General features: G+C 31.2%; 1 long non-coding RNA gene across 1 annotated transcript; it reads right to left on the bottom strand.

Annotated features, from left to right (window-relative positions):
* Positions 1-1,901: 1,901 nt before the first annotated feature.
* LOC143242545 (uncharacterized) lies at positions 1,902-13,308 on the bottom strand. Its single transcript, XR_013022897.1, has 2 exons — positions 12,723-13,308; positions 1,902-2,192 (listed from the first exon to the last, which is right to left on the bottom strand). It is a non-coding gene; the product is annotated as an uncharacterized LOC143242545 (long non-coding RNA).
* Between the last annotated feature and the right edge of the window lie 2,012 nt (positions 13,309-15,320).

Genomic DNA, 15,320 nt, shown 5'->3' with positions numbered 1-15,320 from the left:
TTTGTTGTTCCTTGAACTCTAGCGTGAATAAAACGTTTTTTTTTTTTTTTTTGCAAATACTCTGTAGAGGTTGAGAAAATCACTGGGAGCATTCTGAGCTATCGATTAGTTATAACCACGAAGATAAGCGAATTAGATGTACATTAGTAAGTACTTTCGAAAACTGAATGGACGAGCAAGGCAAATTTGGTTATTAAACCTTGTAAATAAAATATTTGTGTCTTCATCTTAATTATTGAAGAGCTGTATTTTTTACACTTTTCTTTCTAAAATATTTAGGTAAATTAACTCTTTTCAAGAAATATTTACTTGTAATAGAAATAAATCTGTGGTGTTGAGCTTATATATTTTTAGTGTGCAAAATAAATTCTGACAAGTAACTTATTTTTACATACTTCTAATTACATGCCATCTAGTGATAGTGAAAATGATGTGTGATCGAAAGATAGCATAAAGTGAAAATTTGTTCTTTTTTATCACAAATTTTTTGTGCGTATGTTAAATTCTTTAAATTTTGGATGCTATAACATACAAGAAGAAAGCGAAGATTCTGTTTTGTACTTTTATTGAAAACATTTTGAAGAATTTTAAAACTTGAACAATTTTAATGGAGAAAGTATAATTGCCATCAGAGTAATAATTTATTCGCTTACGATTTCACAAGCTAAGATTAAATATTGGCATTATTTGGAAGTTAGATTCTGTGGTTTATTTTAATTAAGCTTTTTTTTTTACATTTATTAAACAGGAACTTATTTATGAAATCGGAGCAAAATTTCCGTCATCTATAATCTTGAAAGTTATTTTTTTCGTTTACAGATTGTTTATCATAATTTTAAATGTTGATAATAGATGAAAATTCTGTGTTCTTTGTAATTAAGTTAGGCCCGGCATGGCCTAGCGCGCAAGGCGTGCGACTCGTAATCCGAGGGTCGCGGGTTCGCGCCCGCGTCGCGCTAAACATGCTCGCCCTCCCAGCCGTGGGGGTGTATAATGTGACGGTCAATCCCACTATTCGTTGGTAAAAGAGTAGCCCAAGAGTTGGCGGTGGGTGGTGATGATTAGCTGCCTTCCCTCTAGTCTTACACTGCTAAATTAGGGACGGCTAGCACAGATAGCCCTCGAGTAGCTTTGTGCGAAATTCCCAAACAAACAAACAAATTGTAATTAAGCACAAAGCGACACAATGGGCATCAAAACCTAGTTTCTAGCAGAGTGAATCCACATACAAAAGCTAGTTTATCTTGGCAAATGTAGGCAAAGAAACAAATTTGTAAAAGCAAAAGGGATTTGCTATGGAACTATTTAAAGAAATGAGAGGCAACCAAGGAGTAGAAAATTGCCACCAACTCCGAGAGCCTGGCTGCAACATTTCTGTAGTTCTCGTGCGATGAAATTTATATGGTAACAATATCTTGTCTTGTACCAAGATACTCTGAAATTAGGATGGCAACAATGATACAACAGACTTTTCCCAATGTTTTCAAACGATGTGCTAGTTGTGGATTACGTGTCACAGAAGACTTGCCACATGATTAAAAAACAACAAATTCTTACCCACAAAATTAATACAACTGTATAATGTACCAGATTAATAAATCTTTTTCACTCGGTTAATAATGTGCATTGCTTTTAACTTTTATGACATTTGTTGATGCAGAGCACAACAATCTGAAATGGGAATAAAGCACTACTGTACTAGATTATTATTAAACTTAATCAATCATTGTGAACACAACAGAATCATACTGACATTCCATTATGTTTTTGTTACACCAGTTAATAAAATTCTCCAAGCATTGCCATTATTTTCATATAAAGGAGAGAATATGTTTTTATGCTATATAAAATGAATATTAATTGATATTTCCGAAAAACAATTTCAATGGAAATGGTGGCCATTTTGAAAATAAAAATTAGTATCTTTAATGTAGATACAAAAACTGGCAACAACAATTTTCTTATTTGGTAATATTTTTAAATAATTTAAAATGCCATTCTGAAGAAACTATCATAATTTTTTCAATTTTTTTATTTACTAGTAGATTGGTATTTCAAAATTCTCCTGGTACAGATCTTGTTTTTTTTTTTGTAGAATAGATCTTTTCTTTCACTCATTTTTTTTTTAAGGCCATTTGAGAGGATCTTTCAAATGTTTGCCCAAAGGTCATCAAGATTTCAATAGAAAGATTCTGTAAAGAAAATTCTTATTAAACTTTTACTTTTGGTGAATGAAACTTGAAGATCTTATATATTTCAACAACCAATTACATACATCATTTTTGATATATGTTATGTTAACACTTTTGACTACCTACCTCCTGTCATACAAAGCTATCTCAATTAGTCTTTACCTTCTAAGCATTGCCAAAAAAAACATTTTCTCGATCAGTGCACCTATTTTATGCATCAATTTTGTGCATTTGTTCTGAACATGTGCATATCTTGTGCGACTACTCTTCACCAGCTAGCTACCAACTATTCCTCCTCAATCCTCACTTTCAAGAATTGGCTTGTTCTGAAAAAACTTACCATGAGGAGTATGGGTGGGAAGTACCCAAGGAAATATATTTTGGTGTTAGCAAAATAATTTTGGTTATGGTATTATGTCCACTATATAAAGATAGAAGGGCCAGTTTAGGTGCACAACAGGGTAACTAGTTGAAAGCAACAACCCAGAATGAATGGGTGTGCTCTAAGATGAATGAAGCACACAAATGGGGTACCTCACTACTTCTGGAACAAGTATGCTCTTTGCATAGGAAGTAGGAAATCAAACCAAGTTGTGTAGAAAAGGAAGTGGTTTTCACAAGTAAAATGGATCAGTAAGTACAAGCAGTAGTTTTGTATAAATGAAATTAGCTATCTACTTTATAAACATCAATTGGACACATTCTATAACTCATCTGTAACCATAATATTGTGGATAGGGCATATAGACTTTGTTATATATACCCAACAACCTAATTGTAAGTAAAGAATGTGTCAAAATTCAAGCAACCAAATTTACAAAGAGGAAATGAGCTTTTGGACCAGGCAAACTTCTAAGATCACCAAAGAAAAAAAGAAGAATAATGAACTACACCAAAATGAGGTAGAGCCATAATCTCGACTCACCCATAAAAACATGGTCAGCTGTAACCAGTATTATGGGCAAAATCATAATTCACTCAACCATAAATACAGGGTAAGAGGCATCTTGCATCTAGAATTATAAAAAGAACATGGAGCAATTGCCCAACTTTAAAAAATACAGTGTAGACTTCCTGTAGTTAATATTAAAAGATGGAAAAAGTCCCTCAATCTCATTTCTAGAAGCTGGAATAAAACCTTCTGCAACTGTAATTAAAGGAATAGAGGCATCCCTTGTACTCTAGCATTACAAAGAGGATCCCATGTAGGCTGGATCTGCTCCAACCAATTAATTTATTATTCTATCTATCAATTCTTCCTTCATTGAGTCAATAATCATGAGTATGTATTATAAAATCAATTTCAAAACTCAGTAGGAAGGCTCCTTGGTCTACCTCACTCAGTGGCTTGGAACTGGTGAAAACTCCAGTGCTCCAGTAAAAAACAGGGTGAAATGCTGTGGAAGTTCAGAGGAATGTCAGAACAGAGAGAGTACAATGATTGTCTGTGATCCACTATTTTAAAAAGCAAACTGACCCTATTTTTTTCAATCAAAGGGTTGGAAGGTGTGGACAGAAAACCCCTTCTGCTTTACTCATGAAATCCATGATCACAATCCATCATACTTTGAAATGTATTAATATCTAATACTTTAACACACACACATATATATATATATATATATACACTAGGTTAATGATGTGATCTTATTGAAAAGCTCCATGTCTATTGCAGGTGTTGCAGAACACCATTAAACGAGTACCAGTTATAGTTCTAGGTACGTCTAGTTAAGCACGTATATAGAGTAGTATATGAAGTAAATCAGAGCAAACAAATACACTTTTACTATCCAGGAGCATTGAATTTCAGAAAGAGATTAATATGGTGGGATGAGCAAATAAGTTGCTTGGATTTGTGGGATAACTGTAATAGGTAAATTAATCATTTTTGGAAAAGGTGCTTACACTGAAAAGCATGTAGCAATGGCTATTAACTCAACTGTAGAGGTAGATTTAAACTAGGCTAGCATATTAGTAAAACAGGAAATATCTATACTTGACAGAAAAACATATCCAACAGGCATAAAATGTGAATGTGTTTTAAGATTTATGTCTAGTTGCTCCGATTGTAATGCTTGGAGTATTAGAGATAAAGTGATGAGTTCCAAGCATTGTAAAAACTCAGGATTAGCTTTGAACAATTTCGACGAAGGAAATTTGGTTGAAATAACAAACTACTAATTATTTACTAGATACAGAGTGTTGAAAAAGGAGGAGTAGTAACTTTATGTGTGAGAAATAAACTATATCCTGTTGAGTTAGAGCATATTAACGATAACAGCAATAAGGTTGATTTAACTTGGATTAGTGTTAATGGATATCAATGAAAATTCTTGTAATTGGTATTTGTTTAAGACTATCTAATCAGAGTCTAAACGATAATGTATAATGACATCAGAATGGCAGCTGAAAAAGATGTTATTATAGGAGGTTTTAGTTTCAGTGGTATTGATTGGGATAATTTTGTATCTAATAGTAAGAGGGAAAAGCTTTTGTAAATTGTTCAGAATACTTTTACACACCAATTGGTGACATAACTAGAAGAAACGAATATATATTAGATTAACTATTAACATCCAATGTGAATAGGATACAACTACTACACTATTAGGTTTGGAATTTTACCACATACAGAACTGAAGAATAGAATCCTGATTCCAAATTTTAGGAAAGCTAATTCTGATAATATGAAACATGATCTGACTTCTTTGGATTTGGTTAAAAAATTGGAAGGGGATCTTGAAGAGATGTGGAAAGAAATTCGGAAGAAAGTATTACACATACAGAGCAAACATATTCTCTACAGAAAATAAAGGACAAAGCTGATAAAGTTTAAGAGATCATATCAGGGATAAACATAATAAGCTCAAGAAATTTAAACTTACTGGAAATAATAATGACTTGGAGTACCATTTGAAATCAAGAAAGCTGTTTAGAAAAACAAGTCAAAAGGGCAAAACACTGTATTTTGAAGAGGGTTGGCTGAGAGATTAAGTTAAACAATAAGGAGGTCTTTAGGTGTATGATGGATAAGCAAATGTTGGGATAGGGATTGGGCCTCTTAAAAATATAGTGCAGAGCTGATCTCAGAAGATTATGAGATTGTAAATTTATTCAATTATATGATATTTTCAGTCCTTACAAAGGAAGATAAAATTGTTATACCTCATCCAGAGCACTTAATGTATGAGGAAAATACTGATGTAAAAGATATCATTTTAAGTTCTAAAATTGTAAGACAAAATTGGGAAACATAAAAAAATAGATACATCCTTAAGCTAAACAATTTTTATGTTAGAGTTTGTCTTAGAAGCTTAAAGTTTATATTTATGAACAACTAGCTAATATTTTTATTGGCCATTGAGTAGTGGAAGAGTACGAAAAAACTTGCAGTTGGCTAATGTTATTCCAATATTTAAAGTATATGATAAACATTTTCCAGTCAGTTATAGGCCAGTTAGTCTTACATCAGTAGTTGGAAGGTTTTTGGAGTATATGATTAAAGATGCTCTGCAGAGTCAAATAAAGCAGATTAACATAATGTCAAAGAGCCAGCATAGTTTCACTAAGGGAAAGTGCTGTTTAACAAATCTTGTCACATTCTTTGAGGATTTAAGTGATAATGTTGATTACGGAAATATCATGGATTTGGTTTACCTTGAATTTTGGGAAGCATTCAGTAAGGTGCCTCACAAAAGACTTGTTACAAAAACTAAATATGTGGATGTGGAAGGAATGTTGTTAAATTATATAGAAAATTGTCCAGGAAGTAGTAATAAATGGAGTTAAGATCTGACTAGATCACAGTTACAAGTGGTGTGCCTCAGAGCTCTGTACTGGGTCCTCTGCTGTTTGTGACTGATATTAATGATATTGATTCTGGAATAACTAACAAAATTTTGAAGTTTGAAGATGGAGTGGATAACTGTATCAGAGATGCTGTAGACTTACAGGAAGATTTAGATCATTTGATGCATCGGGCCAATACATGACAGACGTTTAAATATCTAAAATGTGATGTGTGTAGGTTTTCACAATTTAAATTATTGTTACAATTTGAATAGGAATATATCAAATACTGTGGCTGAAGACAAAGGTCTTCATGTTGTGATAGAAATATCACTTAAGTAATCTAAACAGAGTATGGTAGATAGTAATAGGATTAATAGTATTTTGAGAAGAAATATAAAAATATTGAATACAAGACAAAGGATATTACTGTTTCATTGTAGAGATCACTTGCAAAGTCAAATTTAGAGTACAGTGTACAGTTTTGGTATCTCTTCCTCAAGAACATTGAACTGATAGAGAAGATTTGGAGAAGAAACACTAACACAATATCTGGGATGGTTGGAATGTTCTATGAGGACAAGTTAAAAATCTCTGAATTTGGTTTCTCTGGAAGGGTCAAATAGAATTTGGTTAAAGTATTTAACATTATTAATGGTATTAATAATATTGATTCTTCAAACTTTTGTGTCTAGCAGTAAAAACAATAGGATGAGGGGTCAAAAATTCAAACTATGGTAGAGTAGGAATCTTTTGCAATTTAGACAGTATTACTTTTCAAACAAATTTGGTTTTTGAAATTTGCTGCCTTCAAGGGTGATGGAGGCAGAAAATTTAACTGAGTTTAAGAAAAGATTAGATGAATACATGAGTAGTAAGGGATGGTTATATTTGGAAGTTCGAAGAGACATCCATGATGAGCTAATGACCTCCTTTTGTTCCTATAAAGTTTTATAAAATGTATACCATACCAGTCGATGCCCTACACAGAGTGGGATTCTTATAGTATTGGTGAAGACTTAAGAATGCTGAAAGGAAAGCATAGATGAAAAAATGTGAGAAGACTCAACCCCACAAATGGGAAACAAATAAATGCATAAGAAATCAAAAGATTTTATATAGGTATATAGGTATATATAAGGTATATAGTCAACAATGATGAAAAATAATCAGGTAGAATAATGAATGCAATATTACTATTAATAGTGATTTGTAATGTGTAAACTATTGAAATATATCCAATTAACAATGTCTGATAAATATCTCATGGATAAACCATCTAAATATATCTAGTTCATAAAGAATGTGCAAACTGTCTTAGATTACCTATAAAATACATTAATAATTCATATCTAACTTACTACACATCTAATTAACTAAGACAACAAATGGCACATAATTAAGTCCTATACTTATGAAAATTAGGATCATAAGACACATAGTTAACAGTGACAAATATCACTCAGAACAAAGGATTAGATGTTACTAATAGTAATCGTATGTAAAGTACACACAAAAGTTAATGATATGGCCACGTAACAACTGGTAGAAGAGTTGGAGAAAAGTCTCCAAATTTACTTTTCATTAATTCCATTGTTCCTTAGAACACTGTCATGTTGAAACAAAAAATAAATTGCTGGCTGTGTATATGAATCTAATGTCCTATGAATTAACATCCGTCCCTCCTCTGCAGATAAAATCAAAACCAATTTCAAGGAAGTCGTACCAGAAATCACAGTAACGTAAATATTATAACAAGTATCTAATTAGTCAATACATTGATCTAAATTTCATCTTACAAGTGAATGGAAGAAAGGTAAGATGAAACTGTTGCAAGAAAATGAAACAGTAAATCAGCAAGTTCTTAAACTGTTACTGTGGGTGAGAAAATTCATGTTCAAAGAATGGCATGCTGATGAAGAAAGTGTACTTTGAGCAGGAATAGCAGATGGAGCTAGTTGCATCAATATAGATGGCACAATACTATTGGTAGTGAGTAGTTGCATAATATGTACATATTCAGAAATTATGCACTAATTGTGAAAATATTTTTTAAAAAATGCTTGGAGGGAAGAAAAGGAATAAGATAGCTTTGTGTGAAGGAGATTAGACAATATCAGAAGGTGATGTATATATACAATACCATTAGCAATAATAATAACTGTGCTTTGGGAAGAGCTTGATCACACTGTAGTGTACAGCACCAATAATCCCATTATTTTATTATTGAGAAGCAAACTTCTTGAAAAACTATGATAAATCTGATACCCTTTAAACATTTCTAGATAATACTTTCTCATATTATAAGTATAAAATCTGTTAGATGAAATGGTGAAACGAAAAACATTTTAAGAACTGATCAGAATTACTGATGACTTTTATATATGTATATTTAAAATGTATCATCTACCATTGTTTCACTGTGCAGATTTCCCCTTAAAATATCTCTACTTCAGTGATAAGTGTATCCACTAACTGGTACTATTGTTTAACAGATATCATTGAATAATTCAAGAAGTTTAACAATAAAATATGTGCATTTCAGATATTAAGCTTATTGGTTTGTACTTCAAAGACATGAGTACTTTTCAAATGTCTTGATTGGTTTATTATATATCTGACAATATTGTACATATTTAACTGTCACAAATATGCTGCTTTACTAATATGAAATGTTTAAAAATAATAAATTTGTTAATGTTCTGTAGTCCATACTGTACATGTTATTCTTTAATTCTGGAATATTTCAATGCCTTTGTTCTATAGCACTAAAAAATTTCCAGTTCTTTTAGAGCTTCATATCTATTAATAATGTAAGAGATGTTTTCTGTATACTTATTTTTTAACCAAAAACTTGAAAATAATGATTTACTTTTAAATTAATTACAGAATGATGATGACATTGGAATTAAATTGTTATGTTTATCTATAATAAAAATTATATATATTTGTGTATGTGACTGCTATAACTGCAAGAAAAAAAACGTTTTCAATTGAAAATGTTGATAACATAGCAGAAAATATCTTAATTCAAAAATGCTTTAAATCACTCAGGGGCAGTCACTCAAGGTTGTTGGTTTCAACCTACAAAGTGCATGCTTTTTTCACAGTCAGCTTTATGTTGGGTGCTCCAGAGTTGGTGTTAGTAACAACCTCTTTAACTTGGCAGGATATGGGAAAACAACCAATATATCAATTTAATGACATGAGAAACTCTGGGTACTTTCCCAAGTAACTACATATATTTCAGAATATTCTTAAATCCATCTTAGCACAAAAGTAATGACAATAATGAAAGTTTGTCTAGTGTTCTGTGACAACATAAGCAAAATGACTGAATTATTCTGGATCTTGATATGCACAGTAAATATCTTGAATTTGATTATCACAAATGTTTTGCTACGGGAAAAGTATGTTAAATATTTGGTATAAATAACTATAAAATGTATGTACCAAAAAATCTAAGACGTAAATCAAAGAAAGCATGTGATTTGCATTGTAGGTTTTCAATAAAAACGAGTAAATATAGTTATTTACAAATCATAAACTTTTTCATAGTTATTGGATTTTTCCAAGCTAATATATTTTACTAACAGCTACTCAAAGTTCATTTGAACATACTCTCAACTTGAACTTTTATTTGATTACATATAAACCAAGACATACAACAAAAACAACTACTTAATACAGAAAAGAATTGTCTTCATCCACAGGGAAATGATTTTTCAACAAATTTCTTCAAAATTTTGATTATCAATCAAACAAAATAGTAGATGTAGTTACTAGGTGGACTTAAAATAAAATTCTGGGTCACTTGTGGGTCTACTACAACTTGTACAGGTTTTGTCTTAAAGTTAAAAACTGGTAATTGTTCATTCTGTACACCGGATACCGTATATCACAGTTACCAAAACTAATTTTTGTAAGCTTGTTCACAAATTATTTGAAAATCTTCAGAACAAACAGTTTTGTGTTCTTTTAATTGATCTACAAAACTGATGTTATCTTTCTTTGTTAATTTGTATACAGAAAATAAAAGTTTGGGAATAAACTTTTACCACCATTTATTTTGTTATCTCAAATTTGGTAATCAGCAACTGCACTGCCTCACGTCATCGCTAATGTCGCGCGCTTCATCACTGCTACAGACTCCGCCCAGTTTGTAACCACAGTCTGGTTAAGATGTTTGTTATCGTGTGTAGGTTGTTCTGCATGTGCTTGCAAACATATTTTTATTGTGCAACTTTCAAGTGTTTAAATATATTTTGTTTTTAATCCCATTATATGGGTAAGTGGATAATTTGAAAACGAAAGAATCCAGCTGATGGTGAACTTTCAGAAAATAAAGACAATGTAAATGATTCTGACACTACTGTTGAAAAGAGAATGGCGCGTCGCTGGAAAAACGTGAAACGAGAATTTAATGAAAGTTTGGAGTTGAAATTTGCAGTGATTGAAACAAATAATAAATCCATGTGTCTTTTGTGTAACAAAAGATTTTCAAAATAACAAAGGATACAACCTTAAGCAACAATTTAACAATTTTCACAACGAATTTTATGTGAAATTTCCAGTTGATAGCAAAAATCGTATGGATGAAATTAGCCATCTGAAAGCTTTGTTTGTTTGTTTTGTTTGTTTTGAATTTCGCACAAAGCTACTCGAGGGCTATCTGTGCTAGTCGTCCCTAATTATTTGAATGATATGGTGTCATTTGTATAATGTACTATATATTATTTAAATCAGTTATATAAAGCAATTATGAATGATTTAGTGTTAGTTGTATAATGTAAGATAAGTGATTTAAAATCAGTTACATAATGTAATTATTATTGATTTAGTATCAGTTGTATAATGTATTATAAATGATTTAGAATCAGTTGTATAATATATCATTAATCATTTAGAGTTAATTGCATAATATACCTATAAATGATTTATTGTCAGCTGTATAATGTATGCATAAATGAATTAGTGTCAGTTGTATAATGCACCCATAAGTGACTAAGTGCCAGTTGTTTATTGTACCAATTAATGATTTAGTGCCAGTTTTACAATTTATTGACAATGACTTAGTGTGGGTTTTGAAACATATTGTCAATCATTTAGTGTCATTTGTGTAATGTATATATATAAATTTTGAGTGTCAGTTGTATAATGTGCTAAAAATGACTTATTTTTAGTTGTATAATGTATCTATAGATAATTTAGTGTCAGTTTTATAATGCAATTATGAATCATTTGGTGTCAGTTGTATAATGTACCATAAATCATTTAGTGCCAGTTGTATAATGTATTCTACAAATGATTTAGTGTTACTTATACACCTATGAATGATTTGTATCAGTTGCATAATGTACTGTGAAAGATTTAGAATCAGCTTTATAATGTTTTTATTAATTATTTAATGTCAGTTGTATAATGTATATATAAATGGCATAAAGTTAGTTCTATAAAGTATTACAAAATATTTTGAATCAGCTTTATAATGTAAATATGAATCATTTGCATGAGTTGAATAATTTACTGTGAATGATTTGTTGTCAGATGTATAATATATCTATAAATGATTTAGTGTAAGTTGCGTAATGTACCATGAGATTTAGTGTTAGCTCTATAATGTATTATAAATGATTTAGTGTGTCTATACAATGCACTGCAAATCATTTGGTGATAGTTGTATAATGCATATGTGAATGACTGATATAGTGTCGTTTATATGATGTACGATAAATGATTTAGAATCGGTTATATAATGCAATTACGAATGATTTAGTGTCAGTTGTAGAATGTACTGTAAATGATTTAGAGTAAGTTGTGTAATGTTCCCATAAATTGCTAAGTGTCAGTTGTTTGAAGTACCAATTTTACAATTTACTGCCAATGATTTAGTGTGGGCTTTACAATTTACTGCCAATCATTTAGTGCTTAGTGACTAAAGATAAAGAAATGTGTGCAGTGTATATGTCTCCTTGTTCTTAAGTTATAAGTAGGCTGCCTGAAGGTTTGATTTACGCTTGTTATTTTTTATAATTTGCTTTTTTAATTTGATAGTGTTCTTATTTTAACAAGCACAAGCAACTAAGTAATCGACATTAATGCAAGTTCAGTATCAAATTTTCTTACTTTGTTAATATCAGTTGCAGTAACATTGTGGCTGTTCAAAAATAACAATAACCTGTTATTATTAATTTTCAGGTAAGACTGATACCAACATTTTACTTAACCTCTAAGACGCATTTCGTACACGAGTTTCTGCTTTCATCAGCTGAGAAGTTAGTGTTACAATCCCTTATTATATCATACGTAAAAGCAAACTGACAACTCTGAAATGTTTTATTTGTTTTTTGTTAAACACAAAGCTCCAGAAAGAGTTATCTAGGTATTGCCTGCCACAAGTTGCGATTCTAAGTCTTCAGCAGTATTCGTCCGCAGTCATACCGCTGTGACACTGGTCCTGCAATTTTTTGAGCACTTTAGATGCCAATTCATCATCGACGATTTTCAGGCAAATATACGATTTGAATATGCAAATCAGCAAGTCACTTGACAATCACAGTTAATACAAGTGGAGCAGAGAGTATTCGAACTGCACTTCAACGTTATGTGGCATGTTACGTAGTGTGTAGGTAGTGTAATACCACCGAAAATTAATCACGTTTGTGAATATTATTAAACCAAAGACTTTTTAAATGTAAAATATCAATACATTCAAATCATAAAAACATTTGTTGCACTTACCCCAACAAGCACATTAAAAGTGGTATTCCCGCTGTCGCAAATAGAAAGTAGCGTCATCTATACTCTTAGGGGTACTGAAATTAAATCATTAGTATGATTTTTTAACTTTTTTTGTTAATGAATAAATATTTTCAATATGTAGTGTTGTTAGTATTAATTGTTCAGAAAAAGAACTATGTTAAAGACGTTTCAAACTGTACCATTTTGGTACTATTTAAGTCCTCGTCACAGCACATTACCCTTTGTATTGTGAGAACGTATTTTTTCCAATTGCTATGAAATTTAAACATATTTTTAAGCAACAAACAGAAAAGTCGGAGAAAATTAGCAAGAAACTCTAAAACAAAAATAACAAGAGTGAGAATAAGGTTAAAAAAAACAAAGAGAAAATAAAACCTTAAATGTAACTGATAAAGGAAATCAAAACAAAAAACAGTCAAACCTCTGTTTAAAAAAAAGACATAAAATAGAATCAGGGATGCCAAAGATTAAAATTATCAAAAAATAAGTTGTGTGAATAGTAGAAACGTGTGTCAATTGCATGAACTTCATATTATGGTCAGAGTGTAATTTTCTTCATTCGCTATATACGAAGGGGATAATATAGAATTACATAAATAACATTACTTGTCAATGATATTGATGAGGAGTTGTAAAGTTATTTCATAGTTAAGTACTTACAGCAATATAGTTTGTAAATATAACTGAGATAAAGTCGTTCATAGTGTGATTATAAGTACCTGATAAAACTTAGTTCCATATGCATCCAGTAAGGAAGCTCCTGGAATTGTATATTAATTTTCTGGACAAGATAAACAGGTATAAAATCTAAAATAATTACAATAATAATCTTTAGGACATGGAACACATTCTCTCTGTTTGATGCTTCTGAACTACTCAGGTAGACATGAATCATAGGTAAAAGAATGTTTTGTAATGTACATGCCTAACCGCATCCTAAAAAGAAAAGAAAAGTAGATGAAAAAAAGTCATTTACCCAAGTAACAATTGATAATTAATCTCGACAGAGTAAATCTTTCATAAAATTATTATTTATAAATAATAAATAAAGCGATTTTGTATCCTGACTTGTGTGTTTTTATATATGACTTATGTATTGTACACCCCACTTACGTGCCTATATGCTTACCTCTTTAGTACTCTGTGAAATATTTTTCAAGTTTTATTTCTGGATAAACAAAATCAAAGTAAGGTCTTAAACATTTTGTTTTAAACATAAATTTGTTATAATATTCACAGATGTCATGATACATTGAAGGAAAATAAAAAGGTTGTTAAAGCTAGTTGAATTAGTTTATGAATATATATAACAGATTGAGTTGGAGTGTTCATCGTGCCATCACTCAGTAATATAGATCAATCTTATGTCAGCTAGATACTCATTGTCAACTTATTTGACTAACTTGATAATACATAAGATTAGAAACTAAATCAAAAGAATTATGGAACGTACTCTAATAGAAAGATTGCGAATTTTTAACATGGCTGAAGGTCATTCAAGTAACTTCGAACGTTCGTTACGAAAATGCTGTGTCAGTGTTTCTTTGAACAAACCATAATGTTTTCCCATCATGAACCCACTCAAGAATACTTCATAACATTAATAATAAACACCACTAAACACTACTTCATACCTTTATTTCCAGACATAATAAAAATGAGTTTTGATACCCATGGTGGGCACTCCTGCAATATAGCTCATTCTGTCGATTCAAACAAAACAAAAAAGATCTACGCATTATCAGTAAGTGCCTCATAGATTAATCTCTTAACTGGCGGCAAAGTTTTGCCTCAATGCATCTAACTTTACAGTCACTTTACATTATACACGTATTTCTTTTGAGCCTTGAGAGTCTTTTACTGCAAAAAATATCATTTAATAGGATTATACATGACAAATTTAAACTTATTTGGACTCTATCTTACCTTGTTAATTAAAAACTTAAATTATTGTTGGTTCATAAATTACTTATTAAATGAAAGAAAAAAATCATTTGAAATTGTAAATACAACGATTTCTTGTTGGGTTTGTGTCCCCAAATTTTCTTTCCAATATACAGTATTACAATTCTAATGGCATTCTAAATTAAAAGGTCACCTGTATAATTTTGTATTATGATTTTGTCCCATACAGACCCAATTGTAACTCTTCGCAAAAAAGTTACACGAGGTTTGTCTGCGTTAGTTGTCACCTAATTTAGCAGTGTAAGATTAGAGGGAAGCCAACAAGTCATCATCACCCACCGCCAACTTTTGGGCTACTCTTTACCAGCGAATAGTGGAATTGATCGTCACTTTATAACGCCCCACGGCTGAAAGGGCGAGCATGTTTAATGCGACCAGGATTCGAACCTGCAACCATCACATTGAGTCGATTGTCTTAACCACCTAGCCATACCAGGCCAGATAGAAATTTGAATGATTAATTTTTTGTAACACACCTTACGTCATTGGGTACTTTAGGCCCGGTATGGCCAAGTGTCTTAAGGCGTTCGTCTCTGTAATCGAAAGTCACTCTTTTGTTATCCATAATACCTCATCCCTATTAAATAGCCAGAAAAACTATGTTTCAAAACC

This window comes from Tachypleus tridentatus, unplaced genomic scaffold (genome assembly GCF_004210375.1).
Source record: "Tachypleus tridentatus isolate NWPU-2018 unplaced genomic scaffold, ASM421037v1 Hic_cluster_2, whole genome shotgun sequence".
Taxonomy (NCBI): domain Eukaryota; kingdom Metazoa; phylum Arthropoda; class Merostomata; order Xiphosura; family Limulidae; genus Tachypleus; species Tachypleus tridentatus.
This window is presented reverse-complemented; position numbering and strand designations above follow the sequence as displayed.